The sequence below is a fragment of the Sinocyclocheilus anshuiensis genome, unplaced genomic scaffold, assembly GCF_001515605.1.
Source record: "Sinocyclocheilus anshuiensis isolate Anshui unplaced genomic scaffold, SAMN03320099.WGS_v1.1 scaffold609, whole genome shotgun sequence".
In the NCBI taxonomy this organism is placed as follows: domain Eukaryota; kingdom Metazoa; phylum Chordata; class Actinopteri; order Cypriniformes; family Cyprinidae; genus Sinocyclocheilus; species Sinocyclocheilus anshuiensis.
Genome location: NW_015541011.1, coordinates 2,461,795 through 2,468,362, shown reverse-complemented (window position 1 = coordinate 2,468,362; position 6,568 = coordinate 2,461,795). Strand labels below are relative to the sequence as shown.

Sequence of the window (6,568 nt, the reverse complement as noted above, 5' to 3'; positions counted from 1 at the left end):
CACACACACACACACACACACACACGCACGCACGCACGCACGCACGCACGCACACACACACACGCACGCACGCACACGCACACACACACACACATTTACATGAAAAGGCCATCTCCATTAGCCTACATTAATTCATATAGTTTTCTTACTGTCTTCACTTGTATAACCCAGTTAGTCCAGTTTTATTGTATAGCAGACAGTGTTCCCTAAATAATTATTTTTTAAACAATGCTTTTTTCTTCTTAAATATATAATTTCATGTAATTATATATTTTATTTTATTTATATTTATTTCATTATTATTTATTTTTTTATATATTTTATATTAAATTTTTTTTTTTGTTATTCTTTTATATTCTATATTTTAATATTGGTGGCACTGTATGTTTTTGTGTGTGTGTGTGTGTTTCAATATAAAGAAGAAATGTCTCTTTTGCAGTGCACAGTCTTTTTATCAAATCATATTTAATTCAGACTGCTAACACATTTGTGTGTAAAATATTTTTCTGTGTAGTTTTAATCTAGATTCAGTAGCTGCACAGTGCACAGGAAACATTGCTGTACACCTGCATTTATGTTTCTTAGCTTTTATTTGTGTGTGTGTGTATTTACACTAAAGACTTGGCCAGCTTGCCAGGTACAACTTGTATGTCTGAAGGCTCGAATACACTACACAACTTTTAAAATCTGAACAGATTTTAAAACGTTAGGCATCATACACTTACCGCCTTTGTAAATAGTCACAGAGGAAAACTGGCCATCATGCACTAAACGACTGAGGATCATACACTACCAGACTTTAAAGTCCTTCCAATCACAACAAACTCGCGCAGAAACATGCACCTTGTTGCTAGGAGACACGTGACAAATGAAAACAATGTGTTCTAAAATCAGCTGAAAATATCAAACATGTTTGATATCCTCCGACTGGGTGGAATCATAGTTTGAAGCTAAAAAATCAGAGTCTGTGACCATCATACACTACGCAATTTTCTATGAAATCTGTCAACTCTAATCTGTGGACCGGCTCTGACTTTCAGCAACTAGCATCGACTTATCCAAACTATAAATCAGGGCAAAAGTCGTGTAGTGTATTCCAGCCTTAAGCTATTCTTTCATGTCAATCACTGACTATAAAGAAAGGAGTTCAGGAGAGATTTGAGATAATTTCCTTTGGGCTGTTTATCCACACCGGCGGTTTACAATGTACGGCATACTGGCTTCCACATGTCTTTAGGCTGTAGGCTTGTCTTTCTTCTCCCCAAGGGTTCATTGAACTGCAACTTGAATATCAGAATTGAATATCAGTCTGATTGAGGCGCAGTGGTCTTTTCCAGAGTGAGATGCTGAAACCGGATTAGATTGGCCCTCATAATCATTTGTTCTCCAGAAAACTTTCATCATTATCTGAACTTATTCCACAATTTCTGTCCTTCCTCACTCCTTCTCTCATACTCACTACCCTCTACCATGTAACTCTGATTCTGCCCACTTTATGGTGCCATAGGAGTTTATCCACTCCTGTCCATCCTTTTAAAAGCTCCTTCCCTTCCACACTGCAATCATTTCCCACCTCTACAGTTGTTCCTCTTGTCCTCTCAGCTTTGTTCCTGATCAGTTTTATTTTTCTCTGTGACTTCTTCTTTATAATTGTAGGTCTTTAAATTTCATTTCTTCAGTAATTATTAGAATCATAGAATTTACAAGAACCTTGTTCCATTTCTGGTTATAAGAGGATTCTGGTGTTTTTTGATCGCAAGTCATAATCTCTTGCGGAAGTGCTGGCCTGAACTGAAACTTCATATCTACATTGTGTTCAGTTCAGCACCTCCCAAAAATAGGAAATCTCTATGTTCTTAGTCTTGGACAGTATGATGACATTCTGATAAATGTTGAATCTTTCAGATGAACCTTCAGTGGCTTTGCCTTCAGAAGATGTAGGAAGTTTCACTTATTCTCAGTTTTTTTGGGTCTGATAGTGTGTCTTTACTGAATTACTGTCACAATCAACATGACTTGTATCCTAGCAACTAGGTAATTTGTCATTGTCAAGAAAATTTCTCAACAACGAGAGTTGCTAATAAAGTTTTTTCCCCCGTTGTAGATATCTATGGCTACCAAAACTTGTCTGTATATATAGTATAATAGTTTTACTATTAAACTAATATGAGTTTATTAGACAGTTAAAATACCTAAAGGGATCATTCACCCAAAAATGAATATTCTGTCATCATCAAATATTTTCTGTGTGTGTAACGTCCATTCAATATCATTTTTTTGTGTTCCACAGAGGAAAGAAAATCATACAGGTTTGAAACGACATGAGGGTGAGTAAATTATAACAGAGTTTTCATTTTTGGGTGAACTATCCCTTTAAGCAACAGTACAGCAATTCCAGAGGTCACGTCTCAATTATTTCTCGGACATTGCATATTAATTATCACCATGTACTACAATTTCCTTATGAATCATTGTAACATTCTTGCAGCACCCAGAATTTCAGACATTTTTGTTACCACAATAAATGTGTCTCCAATGCCCTGTAGTTCTTTTTCCTGCACATCTTTCTGTCTCTCTCTCCATGATGGGGAGCAGCAGACAGCAGGCAGGCCGCTGAGAGGTGTTGCCAGGCAGAGCACTCAAGCAGCAGCAGGAAACAGAGGGAGGGTGGAGGGAGAAAGAAAGAAAGATGGTGTATGAGAGAGAGAGAGGGAGCAGGGGGAAGGGCAGAGCTGGCAAGCACCCTGAGTGGTAGAGAGATACGAGTTTCCCATACTAAAAGGAGAGAGAAGTGAAGAAACCCTACAGCACAACCCCGCCCGCATGTCCATTAGGCCTAAAATGACGGAGTGAAGTCCACATAGAGTGTCATCATATTTATAAAAGATTTACAATAGTGCATACAGCTATTCCTCAGAACACAGGGCATTAAGTGCACAGGAGATAAAAACATTAGCACTGCTGCAAATATCAAAATGTGCTTAAATGTGCACATGCAGACTTCCTTAATGTGTATATTCTCTGCACCTACGGCCAACTAAACAGGCATGAATTTAAAACATATTATGATATTATTTTGTGATATGCATGCACAAATATAAATGTGTAAATACTTTTTTTTCGAATAATTAGGATTTAAAAAAAATGTTTTTAAAAGAAGTCTCTTATGCTCACCATACCATAGAAAACAGCAGTATTGTGAAATCCTATTACAGTTTAAAAAAACATCAAGTTTTCTATTTTCATACATTTTAAATTGCAATTTATTCATGTGATGTCTAAGTTTAGTTTGTGTATGTCAAATACTGTACTTCATGAACAATTTCAGACTATTTTCCTTCCCAACCTCCATACCCGTCTCTGAACTATGAAATGAAGTGAAATTTGCCTTTAGTGAAATGTAATGAAAGATTACCAGCACTTATAGTGAGTGATTTTATCAGGCCATTGCGGACAGTTGCTTTCTAAAAAAAAAAGCTTATGGAAATCCTCAGTTAATATAGCCGCGATAAATCTGCTATTTGTTAATAGACAAACTACGCTGAGAGGAATGCATGCACAGCCAACAGATACAGGTCACAAAGGAAGGTGTGAATGAGAGAATGAGGTAGCACTAACATTATCAAAGAGCAGAGATTAAAAAATAATGTCAGTTGATGGTTATCCTTATTAGTGCAGTCCCATTTGAGATTGTGCCCTATGAGATCATTCATACTTAAGTATTTAAGTTCGAGCTGTGTCAGGCAGACTTGAGTTCAGTACCACTAAGCAATCCTGCAAACCAAAAGCGCCACTATTAAACATTAATACAATTTAGCAAGTTACAGTCACAGCAACAGCACCCCCTAGAGTCAGTGTGGTGAACCACAGGAAGAGAAATACATGCAAAATACATTTTGAGATGGTTTATTGATGGTGTAGTGTTTCCATATAGGGCTGAGAATATACACAATATATATCTGAGAATTGTATTCAAATAAAAATTAATTTGGGCATTCTATCTATCTATCTATCTATCTATCTATCATTATTTAATTAATGACCTAATTTTTTTTTTGTTTGTTTCTGGGATTAACATAGATTCTGTTTCCCAGATCTTCCCATTGGTCTGAGACTTTTGAACCTCACATGTCATAGACCTTGCCCTCACTTCCCGTATTATTTCTCTTATGTATTTATTTATTTTGTTCAGTCCTCTTTCTACTCTCTTCCTTTCTGTGGATGTTTGGCACAAGGCATTTCACATTATTATCAGATATTCAACTGCTATTTATTACTAAATCATTTTAGATTTATTGTTGAGTGAGGCAGCATTTTGTTAAGTGGAATTATTTGTTGGAAGGGATGTTCTGAGGTCAGGAGGCTGTATGTGTAGCCAGGGACAGTATAAGGGGGAGGGGACGAATAAGTCACAGAAAAATTAAAGTAAAAATGAAATGTAACACTCAATAAGGAGGCTGTAGGGTGTCCCACCTTTCAGTGCTATTTGCCATTTTCATGTACTTGTTTGTTTACTCAACAAGTAGATTTGAGCAGATACTACACTATCGTTCAAAAGTTTAGGATCTGTTCGATTTTTTAATGTTTTTGAACAAAGTCTGCATTTGTTTGTAAAACAGTAGTAAAAAAGAAGTATACCAATTTAAAATAACTGTTTTCTATTTAAATATTTTTTTTAATGCATTCTTCAGTGTCACATGATGCATCAGAAATCATTCTAATATGCTGATTTAGTGCTCAAGTAACATTCAGTATTATTATGAATTTTGAAAACAGTTGTGCTGCTTAATATTTTTGTGGAAACTGTGACACATTTTTTCAGGATTCCTTGATTAATAGAAAGGCAGCAAGGTGAACTGACTTGCCTAAAAGGGACTTTGGTGTAGTTGAGCGCTGGAGACAGTAGCGACAGTGGAATGTTCACATTTCCCTGAAGGATTCTGTAACAACCAAGGAAATTTTGAACTGCAACATCACTTTGCTGCAGATGGACAGGAAAGGAAGGGATAGAAGAAAGAGAGAGAAGCAAAAAGGGAAAGAGCAGCATGTACACCTAAGAATAGAAGATATAATTACACAAGATACAAAATTAAAAATCTAATTGATCTGGAATGATAGTTGTTTAACCAAATATGTTTCCAGCAAAAATACTTGCAGTAATTTCCCTCTAAATGTGTCAAAACATTTTTGGAATTGCATTTTGATGTAATCATCCATTAGTGTCTAGTGTCTACACGTATTACCAGCCAAAGGTTTTGATGGATGTTTCGGCGTCTTGTGGTACTCAACCTTCAATTCAACTGGCATCCAATTTGGAAGCACACATATTTCACTGTTTCTTTCATCTGAAAGATAAATGACATCCACAGCCTTGGAGAATATGCATCACACATTGTTGAAATACAGGCTCAGTCCTCCCTGTCTGCTTGCATCACTGTTGCGTTTGGAAGAGGACAGCGTGTGTATGTGTGTGTCAGCTGTGAGTGGCACAAGAAGCATTTTTTATTTTGACTTATACTTTATGTCTTATAGTCTGAATGACTTCCTGTGTCTAAGGTTGTGTCTTTAGTAAGATGGACTCTCATTTGTTTTTTTTTGTTGACACTGTTCTATGAAAAGCAGTCATTTTTTGCATAAATGAGAATATGTCAACTAAAGAAAGATGACAGGGAAATTCACTAAGAATTATTATTATTTTTTAATACATTTGTCACTTATGTTTAGCAAGGCTACATTTATTTTTAATCAAAAATACAGTCATATTGTTAAATAATACCATAATTTAAAATGTAATTGATTCCTGTCATGGCAAAGCTGAATTTTCAGCAGTCATTACTCCAGTCTTCAGTGTCACACGATCCTTCAGACATTTTGTAATGATAAGTTCAATAAAACAGCATTTATTTGTAACAGTATACTGTAAATGCATTTACTGTCACTTTTGATCAGTTTAATGCATGCTTGGTGGATACAAGTATTTTAATTTCTTACTGACCCCCCAGCTTTTGAACTGTGTATGTATGCGTGATTATAATACCATCATCTGATGAATTACTGATGCCATGATCAATAAAAATTGTGTTAAATGTGCTAGGCAAATAGTAGTTTTAGTGCAAGCTATAACTAGTCTAATGTATATTGAAAAGATGTGTTTTTTGCTGAAAATAATGGAAATTACTGAATTTAAATACAGGACAATACTATTTTAGGGCATTTAACACTCAACTATTCAACTATTTTGTGGCTGGTTAGTGTGCTGAAATACAGCATTGTTTAGTAAATTCACAAACAATCTTTTAAAGGGGTGGTTCACTGGGTTTTTTCTAGGCTTGATTGTGTTTATGGGGTGCAGTCTAACATGTGTTAATGCTTCGTTTTTTAAACATAATTTACCTTTATTCCACACCGCTCTGTCCCTTCTCTGAGAAACGGGCTGATAGGCCTATGTTTTTTGTTGTTGTCTCATACTTTTAGATACGCTGTTATTTGTAAATGCTACTGCTTATGTTAGCTTTTAATATACAGTTTTATCCTGATTAAAGCTTTAATACAGTACGGCAACTGCACG

At 35.7% G+C, this 6,568-nt stretch overlaps 1 protein-coding gene across 1 annotated transcript in view; it reads left to right on the top strand.

Annotated features, from left to right (window-relative positions):
• LOC107690384 (guanine nucleotide-binding protein G(o) subunit alpha-like) overlaps positions 1-6,568 on the top strand; it is a 114,657-nt gene that overhangs the window by 90,605 nt on the left and 17,484 nt on the right. The window lies entirely within an intron of this gene.